This window comes from Pristis pectinata, chromosome 24, assembly GCF_009764475.1.
Source record: "Pristis pectinata isolate sPriPec2 chromosome 24, sPriPec2.1.pri, whole genome shotgun sequence".
In the NCBI taxonomy this organism is placed as follows: domain Eukaryota; kingdom Metazoa; phylum Chordata; class Chondrichthyes; order Rhinopristiformes; family Pristidae; genus Pristis; species Pristis pectinata.
This window is the reverse complement of record NC_067428.1, coordinates 11,564,347-11,583,366: the sequence shown is the minus strand read 5'-3', so window position 1 is coordinate 11,583,366 and position 19,020 is coordinate 11,564,347.

Sequence of the window (19,020 nt, the reverse complement as noted above, 5' to 3'; positions counted from 1 at the left end):
CCTGTCATCAAGTTGAAGCTGTTACTGCTAAAGTTCAAGACATCACAGCACATGATGGCAGAGGTATCTTCAGATTTGTGTTACGCCAATGGAATTTAGAATTTCTATGTCAAAAGAATTAAGATCTGGCTTTGCAATGCAAAACCATAACTATTTTACAAGATAATTGTGGCAGCATGTCTGATAAAGTAATTCTGCCTTTGGCTATTGGGAAGGTTTCAGAAGCAGAGTGCAGACGGGAGCTGCTCTGCCATCCCATTTAGTGAAGGTGGTAAATGATATTCAGTCCAGGGATTTACTCTTAGGTCTGGATTTTTGCCAAGTGAGTTATCTTCTGTGGGGTTTTTCAAATATTGAATTCTGTGAAACTATGTCATCTCTGTTCAATAGACATGAAGAAACATTCTGGTATTACTTATAACTCCACCTTAATTCTTCCAGACTATACTGTCCATGACCTCGATATCAATTGCCAACCAGTAGAAACATGCTTTCAGTATACATTCCTAAACACCAACTGTCAATGAGGTAGTTTGAAAAACAATCCACAGCACAAACTGCTCTGAAGCATGTTGGTATTATAAGGACTGATGTGTCAACCAGTTTTTGCCCCTCAATCAAAAACTAATATTAGATTATCTGATCTTTATCATCATGTTCTTTGTGGAGCTGGCTAAGCAGAAACTGGCAGCTCTGTTTCTTATAACAGAGATTGATTCTCAGAAGTTTGGCCCTGACTTTTTTCAGGAAATCTTGAGGTGGTGAAAGGTACGTACAGCATCAAAGGGAGCCATTGGGCTTTTGTGCCTGAGCCAGCTATCTAATTAGTTCAACAACCCTGCTCCTTCACAGAGCCTATAACTTAACTTTTGTATTTACCTTCCACCATTTTGGCAATGCATTCCAGATCTTTACAACTCAGAAGAAACCAGAAAAAAAATCTCATAATCTCCCTGGCTTTTCATCAATTATATTAAATTTGTGTCTTCCAATTATCAATCTTTCTACCAATCTGTTCCATCAAAATGCCTCATAATATCAAACACCTCTTAGATCCATGATGCTTAGATCAAAGAATTGGCATCAGACTCATACATGGGAGAGTGGATAACCATTGTATTGATTCCAGTTTCAGATATGATTCAGTTATCCCTAATATAAAATCCACCATTTTTAGGAAGATAATGGTAATATTCAATAATTATCACACCTGGTTTTGAAAACTTACATTATGTTCACTTGAATTTGCTTAAACCCAACATCAAAATTCACATTCTAGCCCTGGAGACCCAGGGAGGCAGGCTTGAGCTAAATCTGTTCACAGGCACCTATAGGCAGCGAGGAGATTCTCGGTGTTTTCAGGAACCACTATCTCACTGATCAGTCACCATGAACCTAGGTTTCTGTAGCAAGTCTGGAGTTCATCAGTCTAACACTGGTATTTCACAGGGAGCCTATGTCCCAGGTTCTCCAAAGCACAAGGGACACAGCCCACAAAATGACCAGCTAGCCAAAACAGTAACAAAGGCTGAGATTAACCAACCTAGATAATTGACCACTAGTTTTGTACTGGGCAGTAGGTTTACCAGATAACTCATCAGGAAAGGGGGTCTATAATCCAGACGATGCATATATTGGCCTTTTCCAACCTCAGGAGAATTTATAACAATGAACATGTGATCTTTAGCTTGTGGGTCATTATTCCATGGACCACTGTTAATTTAGTGTGACTCAACAGCAGTCCGTTGCTGGCCAGTCAGTGAATTATACACAAGTGGAGATATATTTACTTTTGACACATGAAGCATTAAGTACATGAATAAAAATAGTACCATATCCACTTAATCCCGAGGTACTGTAAAGTCTGACAGTGCATGAGCTAGAAATAACTTGGTTAAAGGCCAACTCACTTCAATTCTTTGATCCAAAAGTTGTGAAAACTATTAAGAAAAGTGAGATTAAAATGGAATCAGCAGGGCAAGGTAAGGAATTTGCATCTGGAAAGAGGGGCAAAAACTGACAGTGCTTAACAACTTCCAGAACCTGGACACTCAGAATAGAATTCTAGAGGTTGCTAAGTGATTCCAAATCTTTCATGAGGTGCACTATTGCAATCTTTGCTCAGCTAATTGGCCCAAAGTCGATCTTTTTTTTACAATTGATTGTAAACTATTGTTTACAATTAAAAATTGTGCACTATAAAAAACACCCAAAATACTTCATTTGAGTGTGATGCAACTGAGTTTACAAAAATGTACTAAGTAATAATTTCTGCTGAACAACCTCACTGGCCTTGAAGAATAATGTGTGGAGTCTTAAGTCTCTGCTTAGCCAGTTTGATGCATGGGGCCACAGACACTGGACAGAAGGTGGTTGATAACGATTATGATGAGGAAGGAAAATTCAATGCCAGAAATTTTGCTGAAGCTTTGTAGACAGGTTTCCTCAAAGACAGCAGCAAACACCATCTCTATGATCAAAGTATTTGGCCCATAGATGAGGGGTTACCAAGGTAACTGCCACAATTTACCTTTATCTCTGGTCAGACAGGCAGAGTTCCTTGCTGATCATCATGCTGGCCAACACCTGGGTGCCCTTAACCTGCCCATGAAGTTGGCTGCTCACCATGCCACTGGCAGGTGGAACCTCCAGGCCTTGACATCAGCAAGCAATCCCTGCCATACAGTGATCCAGCTCCACTGAGATCTTTCAGTGTGCATCTGCATAGCCTGAAAGGCAGGAGGCAAGTGAACTCCCAGTCTTTGCTGGGGTGCCTGATTCAGTCTGGGACTGGGGAGTGTTGGGGTTGGGGGAAGTGAATTTGGTTAACATTGCCCAAAATACCAGCTAACAAGACCGATGTTCTGGACAAACAATTACTTGAAAGAGAAAGTGGACCCTACTTTAAAAAGAGCTTCATTAAGCAGATATTTTTTAAAATTCACAATCACTTTCCTAAATTGACTTGGAAACCCCAGTAATGTATCTCAGCTGTGTGGGGTGAACAACACCCCAAAACTGTACAGTGCCCAGAAACATCACCAAGAGTTTCGATTGTCAATCGCACGTGAAACAAAGGAAGTGACATCATCGGTGCAGGCAAGGGCTGATCACGTGATCTCCCACCACATCCTATGGAGTGCATCATGACATTGGCCTGCCTAATTCTGTGGGGAATTTGGTGGGCACATCAAAGAACGGGATTGTTGCAGTCATTAGCGAATGTCAGGTTGGACAAATGTGATGTACAGTGAACTTAAGACATATCCAACTTTCTTAACAGCTGACAGCTTTGATTTTTCAGAACCTGATTTATTCCTGAGTTTTGCTGCAATTGATGAAATGATTTCCTTTACTAATTTTTTAACTGAGTTGTCATGGGCAGCAAGGAAGATTTCAGAGCTGAAACCACAGTTTTGAACTGAAACCTCTTACCACGTCAAAGAATGAGGCTAACTTATGCATGAGAATGCTACTATCTGTGAGTTTTCCTGAAGGTGATATGCTATTCTGATTTGGAAATGTATCACCACATCTTCATTGCTAGGCCTAAATACTGCAACTCCCTGTGCAACAATGTGGTGGGAGTACTTTGACCACATAGACTGCAAGGGTTCAAAAATGCAGTTCACCACCACCACCTCCTCAAGTGTAATTAGGGATGAGAAATTGTAATTAGGTATATTTTAAAATAATGCATTAAAAAGTCCCCATGTTTTCATCGCCTGATCTTTCCCCGTGCCTTCCTACACTAGTCTGTCAAAACTATTTCTGCAGAAGACCTCAGATGCCAATGCACTGCCAGGCCAAGGAAGTTATTTCACTCTATGTGAAGGACATTCCCATATTGAAATTACAGTAGTGGGATATGGCATTGATCAATATTGTTTGATTGGTTTAATTAACAAAAGAATTTACCCATCTCAGTCTTGAAAGACATGAAACTAGATAATGGTCGCAAGCAGAATTGGGTTTCAGAAGTGAAAACAGGCTAGGATTCCAGCATTGACATACTTCGGTGTCCTATCTTTTTCCACCATAAGATCTTGGTGGTAAAAGCCCTAGAATCATTTTGCCAGAATAAGATATAGTTTTTTTTAATAAACTTGATAGGTAAGCTAATATTGGTAGAATGAGCTTACTATTTGCATGTATCCAGTGGTCCAGTCCCAAAGCCACTGCACAGTGTATTGCAGAACAAAGTCTCATTCATGAATGGAAAAGGGCAAACACAATATAGACAAATGAAGAATCATTTCAAATGAAGTTACATCTTTTTCCATAACTACCTTAATTAATAGAATTATGGTCACTGGTCCCAAAGTGCTCAACCATTTGCCCAGTCTCATTTCGTAAGTGGAGGTTGAGTGCAGCTCCTTCTCTAGTAGGGCCATCTACATACTGCTTCAGAAAACTTTCCTGGACACACTTAACAAATTCTGTCCCATTTAATCCCTTAGCACTAAGTTAGTCCCAATCAATACTAGGGAAGTTAAAATCACCAACTATTACAACCATATTATTCCTACACTTAACTGTGATTTCTCTACATATATTGCTCCTCTAATTCCAACGAACTATTGGGGGATATGTAGAATAATCCCATCAAAGTGAATCCCCCTTTTTTTGTTTCTAAGTTCTATCCATTTGGTCTCACTGGACATTCCCCCTGAGATATCTTCTCCAAGTACTGTATGACATCACGTCCTACCTAATCAATAGTGCAACCCCTCCTCCCTAACCGCCATGTCTGTTAGACTGGAAGCATTGGTACCTGGAACATTGAGTTGCCAATCCTGCCCATCCCCCTCAACCATGTGTATGTAATAGCTGGAATATGATAATCCCATGTGCTGATCCATGCTCTGCATTCATCTGATTTATCTGTAAAGCTTCTTGGATAAAAATAAATGCAGTTTAGCCAATCAGCCCTTCTTTATGCCCTCCCCTTCCCCTGTCCGTCCAACCTACTGGACTTGCTCGCTTTAATCTCTCTAGTTTTCTCAACTTTCTCATCTTAACTGAATAATAAAGAAGACGACAGTCCTATGTTCTCTCAAGATGCATGTTAACTGGGAGTGAGGAAAATGACCAATGGGTACAGACACTGTTGAGCTATAATCCCAGGGATCTAAACTGGATACGGTCCCTTTGAAAGAAACAGTAATTTTGGAACTGAGAAACAGCCAGATACTCAACAGTGTTTTTGAGTTCAAGAAATATTTCCCTCTATAAAAATTTAGTTTATAGCATGAGCTGAGGAAGATGGGGGTCAGTATAAGTACCAAATGCACACTGAAATTATATGCCCTTCTGATAAAAACATGTTGCAAAATGTTAACTATAGTGTTAATTGCAGGATCCTATGAACAACAACAACCACAGAAAGCCTTATTTTTAAACTATTGGTTAGTTAGATTAATGTCTAGTGTTCACTAATTTGTGACAGACCATAAGTGGGACAATGGCACATCATGGATATTGTTACAGGCAACAGTGAAAGCTTGGTGCTGGGAATAGTGACCCACTTGTAATCTGCTGTACAAAACAACGGACGTTGGGAACAGACAGACACACTCAAAATTCATTGCTGAGATATGGTTATGGACCAGGAACCTGTTCTTATGATGAGTTGCAACTAGAGCCTCTAATTGGGTGTGGGGCAACCTAGAATCTGTCAATAAGAAGAGAGAGCAGCGTTAAAACCCATTATTGGTAATTATGCCTTAAACTCACATGGGGAAACAGTAGGAGGCATCCAGGACCTGTTAAATGATATTGTGCAACGTCCATAACAGATCTATTGTTGGCAAAGTTATCAATACTATAATATAGATGGGTGTGAAGTGGAGCAATTTGACTGGAAGAATAAGGATGCAACCTGCTGTACAGTAGTAAGAGTTTAATTGGAGTAGAAAAACAAAGAAGTCTCAATGTTCAGACAGCCAGATCACCAACCATATGACTAAGCTCACACTGAGTCTACTGAAAGCAGCTATTTAGCCCAACTTGTCTTTACTAGCATTTATGTGAGGCCTAACATTCTTCATTATCTAATCTTATTAAACTAACCTATTTCAAACTCCCTGATGTGTGATGCAGCTTACCTTTTACTTTTGGTAAACCTCTTACTAAAAAAAGTGTGGTGCTCATGGAAAGTGTCATCAGGAACCTGGACTGTTTTACTAAGGACAAGTGGACATGTCTAGATGGAATTAATAGCACAGAGGAAAGCGTACAGAACCAACTCTTGACACCTAGAACCTTCTACTGAAATATTAGGGCAAACTTGTAACTTACTAGTGGGAATAATGAGGTACAGTTTGAAGCTGCTGTTGGGAAAAGTGAGACAAAGCTGGGAGCTTCAATTGGGAATCGTGACATCTGGTTGGAAGCTGTGATTGGGATTTGTGAGATGAAGCTGGAAGATAATTGAAACCTGACACAGAGCAGAGGACACCTCTGGAGCTCATTCTTGCTGCAATTTCAAAACTGAAATCAGTTTCTTCAGAAGTTTGGAGTCTGTTTCTGAGAACACACCTGGAAGTTTTTATGGTGAAAAATGTGACGAATGTAAAACCGATCATTTATAACACTGGGACATTGCTGCCTCTGGTTACTTGGAATACTGATGCAATGCTGAAAGCTGTCTTTGGGAATTATGGGACAGTGCTAAAACCCATTATTAGGAATGATAGGACATATGCTGGAGCCATTTACTGGGAATAGTGGGTGAACCTGATAATTGGAATGGTCCAGCACAAATGGAACTTGTGCCAGTGACTTTTGATGTTGTTGAACTGTTGAGATCATCACAGCCCACTTACATGCTGTTAACTCCAATCTTCACCAAAACTGTGTGGTTGCAAGTGAATTTCCCAATCGGCAAAAGGGAATGATGAAAAACTGGTGGATTTTATCCTGTTCTTCATAGCCAACCTGGATGCCAATACCACTGTCTGCCTCAGATGAACTAATTCAGTACATGATGGGAGCTGAGGTCCTTCTCTCTCTGTGCTGCTCAGCTCTTTACTGATTAAATCTGGCAAAGCTACCAGCGGCCATGGTCATTCTATCACATATATGGTGCGTAATAAATGCTGGATTGTGAGCAATTTTGTGCCCCGTATCTGAGGAAGGATGTGCTGGCCCTGGAGAGGGTCCAGAGGAGGTTCACTGGAATCATCCCAGGAGGAGCGTTTGATGCCTCTGGGCCTGTACTTAGTGGAGTTTAAGGGATGAGGGGGGACCTCATTGAAACGTACTGGATACTGAAAGGACTGGATAGAGTGGAGGTGGAGAGGACATCTCCATTAGTAGGAGTGTCTAAAGTCAATGGATACAGCCTCAGAATAAAGGGACGTCCTTTTAAAGCTGAGGTGAGGAGGAATTCCTTCAGGCAGGTTGTGGTGAATCCGTGGAATTCATTGCCACAGAGGGCTGTGGAGGCCAAGTCATTAGGTGTATTTAAGGCAGAAATTGATAGGTTTTTGATTGGTAAAAGAGGAGAAAGCAGGAGAATGGAGTTGAAGAAAAATCAGCCACGATTGAATGGCGGAGCATACTCAGTGGGCCGAATGGCCTAATTCTGCTCCTATATCTTATAATCTATGGTTATGGATTGACTTGAAATCAGTTAAAATTTATTCTTAACAAAACCAATTTTACATGCAAGTTCCTAGTGGTGAAGTTATTAAAATGCACCTGGTGCTTTGGTGCTGAGTTACCAAGTCTGAGGATTCCCAGGGTTAACCCACTCCTGTAGAGTTGTTAGAATTGACCTCAATGCCCCTAGGTCAGGACGTGGAATAAATTTAGCCAGGTCATTATCAAATGACCTCCTTCTATCTTCCACCTCTACTGGAAAGTGCACATCTGAGGCAGCAAGATAGACCAGTTCTGGGAACAGTGTGGTACATGGAACAGTCTGGTAATGGTAATCATCAGAGGCCAAAAATTAAAAATAGTTGTATTAGCAAAATACTAGTGGGTGAAGTCACATGAGTGCTATCTCCTATTAAGTGTTAGTAATGGAGGGAATACATTTTATTACATCAACCAAAAAAACCCCAATAGAATGAACTTTGTACAAATGGGCTTGCTTATGGTAGGATTCAAATAACTCTGGATTCCTCAAGAGTCCTAAGTTATCCGTCAATCTTCCTGTTCCGCATTACTGAACAACTATTAAGTAAAATATATATAGCACTTACCAGAATTAGAGAAAGCCTTGGATGTGCCGGGTCTCCTGTTCAATGTTTTGAACTGCATGGCCGCTGTGTTCCTTGGCCCGCTGAGTGTCCCCTTTACAGAGGTACAGGGCCCTATTGTTCCTTGAAGACCAATTCTTTTAAAACTGGTGCTCTTTCTCCAACTTACACCCATGATTTTAAATCGCTGATAGAAGTCCTGCGTCCTTTGTGCATCCCAGCACTTTAGAAACTTTGTGACTGGGAACTGAGGTCAAAGCTGTTATGATGCCAAAAGAGATTCATGTTTGTACTTGGTGCACTTTTTAATAATACACTTTAGTTCCCTGTAACTTGGTGTCCCATGTGATTTTTCTTTTATCTCCAGTTTCTGCCCCTTCCTACTCCCTGTGTAATAAAGACATGTTCATTTATGCAGGTGAAGTGATTCAGTACATCAGTAAATGAATCATTTTAATTCAGAAGGAGATTTTAGCTGCCCTGGGATTAACACAAATGGTTGTCTTAAACATTCTATACTAGCCCAGTGAACTACAGAAACTGACAATGCTTTACTTTGCCTGCGATGGCTCTGGCAGTGGGATTTCCAAGTGAGTTAAATAAGGCTGGTGCCACTGAGGCAGATAACTCACCTGGGATTTACCTTTACCATTGAATCAGAATGCAGTAAGAAGTTACTTGTGCCAGTGCTCGTAATATCATCACTACTAGAGGAGAGGGTAACCAAAGAAACCAGGGAGAGGGAGAGAGACAGGTGCATAGAAGGAACCTGGCTGAGTGTTCAAACCACCGGTACAATCCAACAAAACAGTTTTTCCAATATTTACCTTCTGTAATTTTTCCCCTAACTGCTGGGAGAGTACACAGTGAGCACGTGAAATCATAATTTGCAACAATTTTGATTTCAGGTTTTGTGAATTAGTCATCAATCCATTTTCCAACCTGTAGATCTTGAGCAGAACTAAAGCAGTTGGATCCTCTAAGCCAGGTTGTAGGGGAGACCATAAAAATAAATGAGATTTCCTAGTGGTGAGTCTTAGTGATCTGGCAGCTTGGCTTTATGGTCAATTAGCTGATTGAGACCATTGGAAAACTGCTGTGAAATCGATACAACAAAAGCCTTTTGAGCAGTCAGATATTCACAATTGTTTGTCTATTACCAGGATACTGAATGACTAAAATAAGGAGAGCATTGATGGTCAGTTTGAACACAGTACACTTTCAGACTTGAAACCTCTGGATTAAATCTATTAAATGCATCTTGGAGAAGTAATTTTTTCACAATAAATCTCTTATCAACAACTTTTGGATTATAAAACGTTGGAAGTGCAGTTACGAAGGTTTGTTTCGGGCATATGGGATGAAGTAACCTGAAGAGGGTAAAATGTGGATTTGTAGAGATTTATAGAATTGTCAAAAGTTATCAAAAAAACGCAGCCTGTAAAGTAAGGCTCTACAAGCACACAGCCCTTTGTTATAAAGTTCTACAAACTTTCCTGACCAGTTTTTTTTAGCTAACACTTCCACTGATTAGATTCAGCACACTTGTAAATTTCATGTCATGTTCAACATTAGGGCGAAGAACAAGAGCCCAACAGTCAGCAAAATGACTCCAGTAAAAATAACCTGAAGGGAAAATGATCAGTGTGGAATCATTTTGGAAATTCAACATTGACGGGGCAGCGGTAGTGGGGGGATTGACGGTCATTTGATCGAATGGGTCTGGAATCAAAGACTTTAAATTGGACAGAGAAAATGAAACGGCTAAAGAAATTCCAATTTCTGAGCACAGAAGTTACCATTGCTTCTAATTTTATTTTTGTTTTCAAAGAAGAATGGAGGTGTGAATTAATAATTAAAATACTCATTTTGAGCACTTAAAAGGTAGTTTTTTTGGTGGCGATGATACCAGGTCTTTCCAATCAGTCAGAACCAAAGACAGGACTGTTTGTAACATACGATGGAAAATTTTCCTTGACATTTCTCTGTTGCAGGGGAACAAATTGCAATCCGTTCCAGGATTTCAGCTGTAAGTCTCTTGACAAAGGTTGTTTCTTATAAATTGGATACATAACCAGGTTTGAAAAGTTTGACAAAAGTGAGAGAATAGACAAACTGAATATCAAAGTATAGTTGTAACGAACACACATTGTTTTAATGAACCTTTATTTTAAAAGATCCAATTTTTCCCCAAATTACTGTTCATTATTGCGCACTCTTCCATCTTTCTTTTTATTGAGACATGTATATGAATTAATTATTTTGAAAAAATTAAACCAGTCTCCACAATTTAAAAACAGGCCTAAAGTCATGCAAAAAAATCATTTTCACTTGTGTATTGATGCAACTTTTCTGTGTCAGTTTCAGAAAATAAATTAATTTCACGTTAAGAAAACTTTTGGTTTACTTACTTTTCTTTTGATTAGTGTTTGTGTTTAGTGTTCGGTCTGTTGTAGAAATCTTGTGCCGTTTTAGAGTGAGCGTGTGACACAGTTATAGGCAGGATATCCACATGGGAAATCTATTGATAGAAAAGGAATCTCTCTCTGCCCAGATAAGGTTAAAAGCTCAGGACTGGCACTGAGTCAAAAAAGAGCCAGCATATCTGAACCAGCTGCACATTGCTGCATGACCCACTTAAGGTCAGTGCCTTATACTGGGGTTTTATTCATAGACATCAGAATTTACTCACCGCTTTTGCTACTTTGCAAAGGAAAGGGATGGGAGTGGGTCGTGAGGTGGGGAAATGGTGTTGAGAGCATTCGATACTGAAAGAAAAAAAGGCAATGGGGGAGGAATTCACCACTGCCTACAAGTGTTAAAATTGTCCAATTGCATCAGTTATACTTACCTCCACGTATTCAGTGCATGGACTTCAATGGACTGTGATGTATAGTGGTGAGTATAACTGGTGACTGTTACCTCACTTGTTTAGTACCAGAGGTCAAAGACAATTTTTACCCAGCCCTATTGATGTTGTGCCTTTCATGACCTTACGACGTCCCTAAGCATTTTACAACCAATGAAGCATCTCTGAAGTTTAATTACCTTTTTTATGTAGGAAGCAGAGTAACCAATTAGAGCAAAGCATGCTCCTACAATCTACCTGAGGTGAAAAAGCCAAAAAAAAATGCAGATGTTGGAAATCTGAAAAGAGAATAGAAAATGCAGAAACAGACAGAGGGTCAGGTAGCATCTGTGGAGAGAGAAACAGAATTAACATTTGAAGCTGATAACCTTTCATGAATAGAGAAGGACCTTTATTCAGTATCTAATCCACACCAACCTGGAATTGTAAAAGTAATTTTTTTATATAATGCCATAACCTGCTTTATCATCCACTTTTAACTGATTTAGAAACGTCTTAGCTCTGGTGTAGTACATACTTATTCATATTAGGAAACCAGAGACCAGATTGCTCAGAACACCCCAAAATTTGAAACAAAGGATAATGAGAGATAAACCAGGAAGGAGTGCTCGGGTGTCACCGAGCCTGGATTTCAATGGCAGATCGTAGCAGGAAGTGACGGGTGTCAAGGGCTGAGACACCGGTAAATGATTAGAATGGAAGACTTGGCTTGACTTCAATGCAATTAAAATGCAGAAAAGACAAAAATTGTTCAGTACAGGATTTTTTGAACTTACAAGGAAGAATAGATAATGGTGAGAAGAATGTAATTGGTGGGATTTGGGAGAAGAGTATCGAATAAACTCTGGCAGAGAACCACAGGGAAATCTTGGATAGATGCCTTTTATAAAACCTAGTCAGGGTTTGTTTCACTGTGCATTGATTGACATGGTGATGACTGAAACATAACTAAATTAAAGATATAGTGGAATATATAATTAACATTAAAGTTTTTCAATGTCATCAAGGAACTAATTACACAAAAATTAGTGTCTAATCTTTTGGTTTAGTGGCTACTTAATTGCATGCCATGGAGCTGTGTTCTGGAGGGATTAGCCATGGTACTGTGAAGATAGAGGAGTTCTTTTATAACGAAATGATCCTTTTATTTTGTTAACTATTCAATAGAGGGAGAGAGCACGCTGCATGGGGCTAATGCCATAATTAACTGGAAAGATCCCGGCTGAGGGATGAGTTCGAAATTAAGAACTTGTCTTTGTGTTTGTGCATCATGTACCAAAGACATTCCATGCAATGAATTGCATTCAAAGTGCAGTCAATATTTGCACATAAGCATGGCAACCACTTTATGCATAGCAAGAGCTCACGAGTTGTAAATCAAATGATTTGACAGTGAATCTGTTTTTTTGATGGTTTATAGTTCAATGAGGAATGTTGCTTAGAATCCCCATAGAATACATTGATCTCTTTCAGACAAGGACCTGGACTCTTCTATATCCTCCTGTACTGGCTTGCCAAGACATTAGCACCTCCAGCAAGTTAGTACTACGTCAGTACAGTGGGCCCAGCCTACATTATGTGCTCAGATGTTGGTGTGGGGCTTGAACCAAACTTTCTGACTCTGGGGCAAAGATGTTACCAACAGAAGAGAACTAAGGGGTGTAGCAAACCCGTTTAGTGTGATTCATGACAGAGACCCCTAGCTCCTTCAACTCTGTATGTACCCCAGAAATGAACTTACTATAGCGATCATATCTTTCTCAGTGACACTAAATTACAGAATGACCATGTAGCAAATCCCCCAGGAGGAACTTCCTTGCCTATGCTTGACCTTGTAGAACAAGAATTCTTGGGGCCTGGATTCAAGTGTGCTCCTGCTCACCTGTACACCCCAGTACTTTTGGTTCTGGTGGCTCTCTCCTGCTGATGGGACTGGATGTAGCCAAAGATTGCGATGGAGGAATCTGGTACGTCATCTGTAAGGTACGAGTGTGAGTAGCACTATGTCAGGCTCTTGCTTGACTAGTCTATGGGAACAAGTGTCCCAGTCTAAGACGCCAGTCCCCAGATTTTGGTGGGGAGGACTTTGCATGTTTGTCTTGGCTGGGAGTGAATTTGCAGTGTCTGAAATTGGTGACTAGGTCAACACTGGGTGGTCCAATAAGTTTTATTTGTTTCCTGTTTTGACAAGGCAGTATGACACTACTGGGTGGCTTCTAGGCTATTTCAAAGGCCAAAGGCTGCAGGGGTCACATACAGGCCAGTCGGACAGGGATGGCAAATTTCCTCCCCCTGAACCACATGGGTTTCCACAAAATCCGGTAGTTTCACAGTCACTTTGATTAAGACTATTTTTTTTCGAATTCTGGATGCAAACTCCACAGCTGCCATGGTAGGATTTGAACACATAGCTCTTGATTAGACCTCATCTCTGGTAACTTAAGCACTGGACTAACAATGTTTAAATATATAGGAAGTTCCAGAGACTCTGCTTCCATGGAGTAAGAAAGCCATCCTGACATTGTAAGACGTTTATTTCCTTTAATAAAGCCCACTTGTTAGTTGAAATAATCAACTTTTTCCCAGTGCTTTAGAGAGAGAGGGAGCAGCTAGGGTAACCAGTGAGAGTGTGGCAGTGGGCAGGTCCTTGGAGAGGGAGCATGTGGTACCCGCGGGCACCCTGGGTGAATTCCGTGATCGGTGGGCCCCTCAGGGGATTGCGTGTGTCGTGGACGGTGAGAAAGATTCTTATCTGAAGTAGTGCGTTTTGCGGTCATTTAGTTAGCGTTATCCGCTGTAGTTATGTAGTTAGAATCTGCATGCGTAGTTTTTTTTCCTGTGTCAGTTGCTGTAGTTTTGACACTGGATATCATTTTGTAGTGCTTTTAGTGAATAAACTTTTGTACGTTCATAAAAGAAAAGTGGGCAGGTCCTTTGACTGCTTGCGTTGTTGGGGAGGGATTCACGGCTGGAGATCCAACCTCCTGACTGTGTCTGCAAGGGAACTGAGTCACTGTTCTGGGCAACTGCACCACCTAGAGGCCATGCATCATATTCCCCACCACTGACACTGCCGCCTCCTCAATTGTGAGCCTCTTTGATGACTGCCAGCAGATTGTATGACAGATCGAGAAGGGGAGGAATTGCCTAATCTTGTCTTCACCGGATGGCCACAAACACGCCCCTATTGGGAGGGGTCAGGAGACAGAAATCATACCATCTGTGCTTCCTCTGGAGTGCCTTGCAAGTCTCCACCACACTCAAGTTGCACAAAGAATCTTTAAATTTCACACTGAGAGATTCCACAGCCACTCATTAACCCTGCAAGTGCCAAGCTGACACAGCGTAGATGTGGAAACATGTTGAATAAGTTTCTAAGAACAGTGAAGGTAAAATTTTGATACTGCAGAATGAAACAGAATAAAGCAGAGCTCTTGTCTGTGTGTCAGTGGTTGCATTTCAAGCTGCTGTCTATAGATTTGAGTACATAATCCTACCGACACTCTTCTGTCGCCCTGCAGCAGTACAGCACTGTTAGGGGTACATTTTTTTTTGGATGAGAGGCTCCCCTGTGCGGATTTTAAAGCTCCCGTGACACAATTTAGAAGAGAAGGACTGCTTGCCGCATTGTCCCGCATTACCTCATCAGGTCATGTGGTTATTAATACTGTTGCCACTTGTGCAGTCTTGCTGTGAGGTCTCCCACATTAAAACAATGATTGCCCTTGAAAACTACCTCATTGGCAATAAAGGGTTTAGGGCTACTTGGGTTTGTGAAGGAAATGCAGGTCTTTCTTGCTTTAAAATGAAAGGCAAGAGATCTGATATGTGAGCAGGGAATCTCCCAATAGTGATGACAGCTAGTGATTCTGCATTCTGTTATTGTTTTACCCTGTACTACCTCAATGCACTGTTGTAGTGAATTGATCTGCATGAACAGTACGCAAGACAGGTTTTTCACTGTACCTTGGTACAAGTGACAATAATAAACCAATTTACCAATTTACAGCTAGGATTATAGAATTTCCAGAATCAGAAATACCAGAAGTGATAAATATGGAGCCTTGCAATTAATGGGAAAAGAAATGGCACAATAGCTTTGTGTTGATACAGTACCGGTGTTCAGATGGCTGGATTATTGGATTGTAGAAACAGATTCAAATTCTACTGTGGCCGCAGGGGAACTTAAATTTAATTAAGTAGTTCAGAATAGGAAAAGGTCATCTGCTGCCATGCCCACATGCTTTTGACTGACAATCCTGCTAATATCCGTCAACCAGGTTAACCAATAACTACGGAATGGGCCTGAAGGCTGATAAAGGTGTCAAGGGTCATAACAAAATGGACCCTCTTTATGGCCAATCTTGGTTGTTATACCTACCAACATCAAAGGCCTCTCTGCTATCCAACAAGTTGCTCACCAAAATGTGCCTTGAAAATAAGTGCTGGGGACTGGGTAAAAACACAAAACACAAAAATCCAATCAGCAGTTGACAACAGAAGATGGTTCAAAGACCTCACAAGCAATGCAATATTTCATTTTGTAAAATTAGCCCTGCCTGTCATGACATCAATGACCGACAACAATGAGATCCTGAACATCAACACTGGAGAAATTTCGGTCACTTCAGATTACAAACTACCCATTGAGAAATTTCAGTTCTCTGAATCAAATACATGTTGAGTCAAAACTCAGGTTGTCATTGGTGACTTTAAAGCCAAAGTTACAACCTGGGATACAACAGGACCAACAGGGAAGGAGAATTGGTGGGAATTGGTGGGTGAAGCAAACTAATTTGGTGTATTCTATGACAGAGATCCCCAGCTCCTTCAACACTGTATGCTAGAAGTGAGCTTACGATAGTGATCTCATCTTTCTCAGTGACACTAATTACAGAATGACCTTGGAGCCAATCCCCCATTTCCAAAACCACCCTATTGCAACCATGCACCTGAAATACCAAAGACAGTAGTAGAACTTTGCAACACACCTCAAAATGCAGAGGTGGATATCAAAGCTAGAGGTCCAAACAGCTTGCCAACGTGGTGCAACATATTGCGATCCCACACGACTGCACAACGTGCTACAGAATAAACTGAGAACTACACCTCACCCACCCATCATGCACGCCATCTGTCTACCAGAGCAACTCTTCAGTTCCAAACACTGGCCCTTTCTTTGTGGCCTTGCAAACCTTTTTCCTCCACATCTTTATCCAATTCCCTTTTGGAGGCCATAATGGAACCTACCTCCACCACAGCTGCAGCCAGTTCCAATCACATGCTCGTTAAAGCAGTTTTTCCTCATGTCTCTCTTAATTTTCTTTCCCTTTATTTTTTACCTGTCGCCTACTTTTCTCAACCACACTGTCAAAGAAAACAGCCTCTCACCGTGCAGACCCCTCATCATTTTATATATTCCCATCTTTTGCCACATCTCCTGTTGCAATTTGTCACTATCCTCTTTGCAGTTCACAATACAAACATATTGAGCCGAGTCTAGGATATGTCTAACCCTTGGTCATTAATGTAAATCAAATGAAGCCAAAGCCCCAACACTGACCCCTCCTCCAATCCAAAAGACAACCTCCATTGTCTGTTACTTAGCCAACTCTGGATCCATGCTATCAATTATCTTTTATGCCATGTGCTTCAACTTTGCTGATACGTCTGTTATGTGGCACCTTATTAGAAGCTTTCTGGAAGTCCAAGTTCAATGACTGTATTATCCTCATCAACTCTATCTGGTACTTCATCAAAAAACTTTATCAAAATGGTTAAACACGATTTTCCTTCAGAAATCTGAGAGGCAGACCATCCGATACTTTTTACCTGTCCACTGAACACATTTCCCACACTCTTGCCAGGGGGAAATTGCAAGCTTTGAAAAATGCTCATGGATTGGGATAGAAGAGCACAGATGTATGTGTGTGCCTGTGTGTATGGGTGTACTTCTGTGTGTGTGTGTGTGTGTGTGCATGTGTGTATGGGTGTACTTGTGTGTGTGTGTGTGTGTGTGTGTGTGCATGTGTGTATGGGTGTACTTGTGTGTGTGTGTGTGTGTGTGTGTGTGCATGTGTGTATGGGTGTACTTGTGTGTGTGTGTGTGTGTGTGCGCGCGCGCGCACGTGCGTGCCTGTGCGTATGGGTGTACCTGTGTGTATGGGTGTGCCTCTATGTGTGAGGTGTGAGTGTGTATGGGTGTGCCTGTGTGTGTGTGTATGGGTATGCCTGTGTTTGTGTGTGCCTGTGTGTGCGTGCTTGTGTGTGTATATATGTGTGTGTGTGTGTGCCTGTGTGTGCATGCTTGTGTGTGTATATGTGTGTGTGTGTGTGTGTGCCTGTGTGTGTATGGGTGTGTGTTTGTGTATGTATGAGTGTATGTGTATATGTGCGTGTGTGTGTGTGCATATGTGTGGGTTAGCCTCCCAGCACTAATTAGTCATCATGGCTCCTCCCCTTTCCAATCAAAGGACTTACTCTTCCCACTTTGACTGTGGGGCTCTTTTCCCAACCTCCTGACTGCTGGCAATCATCCCAAGGATCCTGTGTGCAGATTCCAGCCATTCTTGCCTCTGCCTGCTTATTGGCTCAGCCGGCTATTTGACTGACAACTGGCTAGGAAATGGACCTAAAATATCTTGATGAAGTTCCACTGGATTTCTATAATCCCAATCTTGCCAGTTTTTCTGCTGCTATGTGCCTTACCCATGCCCCTCCTGCTTCCCTGTAAATGGCAGGCCTGTGGAATCAGGTATTGGGTACCAGCAAGGGTTTTAATCCCCTCTGCAGCTGAAGCATATGGGGAGGGAAGATCTGTGGCCTAGGCTGGGTCAAGCTGTGTAGGACACTTTCTGGCTTGGCCCAAATGTGACTCCAGGCCCCGTCACCCTATCTCCTCCCCCTCCCCCACCCTCTCCATCTGTCCATGACCCTCACACTCCTCCCAGCTGTTCCCCTCCCCACCTCCCTCCCTTTATTCCAGGCTCCACCGTCCACTCCTATCAGATTCCATCATCTTCAGCCCTTTGTCACTTCCACCTATCACCTCCCAGCTTCTGACATGATTCCCACTCTTGTCCCTCCCCCATCTGCCCATCACCCCCCCCTCACCCAGATCCGCCTATCGACTGCCAGCTCTACCTCCACCCCATCCCTCCATCTTTTTACGCTGGCTACCTCCCCTCTTTCTTTCCAGTCCAGATGAAGGTCTTGATCCGAAAGGTCGACAGTCCATTTCCCATCATAGATGCTGCCTGACCCGCTGAGTTCCTCCAGTGCTATGTGTCTTTCACTAATATGGTTGACACTTTAACTGCAGGTAAGTGTAGCCAATAACTGCTGGCGATATCTACACCTTGAGAATGATTTAAAAAATAATCAATAAATCTGTTTGTGGCTTAAAGTATTTAGAAAGAAGAAACATGACTTGCATCCACAGAGACACTTTGCAAAAGGGAGGAGGTCAAAATATCCATTCCCCTCTCTACCAATATAGTTACTGAAACACATCCACCAACATACCTCCACTGGGAGGGTGTGTCTCAGCTTTCGTTACTGGACAGCACAGTTCCAGAAGTGTGCTGACTTTCAGAAGTTCTGCTTCACACTGTTCCCTGAAATGATCATGACAAGTGAAAGTGCCTGAATGTTCACTGGCCACTCCATTGGACTGGAGCATAGACCAAGGCCACTGCTCTGTGTTATGTCCTTATAATGTGGAAGATAGCACACCTGAGGATCAGCACAGACTGACCAGCAGTGGGAACATCCAGTTTAAGCTTGCCCCTACTGGCTGGTAAAGCTCTGTGTGCAATTACGGTCTGATTCCCACAACACTAAACTGGCAATCTCTCTCTAAGATGCTACAGAGCAGCTTGTGTGGGGCAGACAAACGGTGGTATTCTGATGTTTCCTGATAACTCTCGCAACTGCAGGACT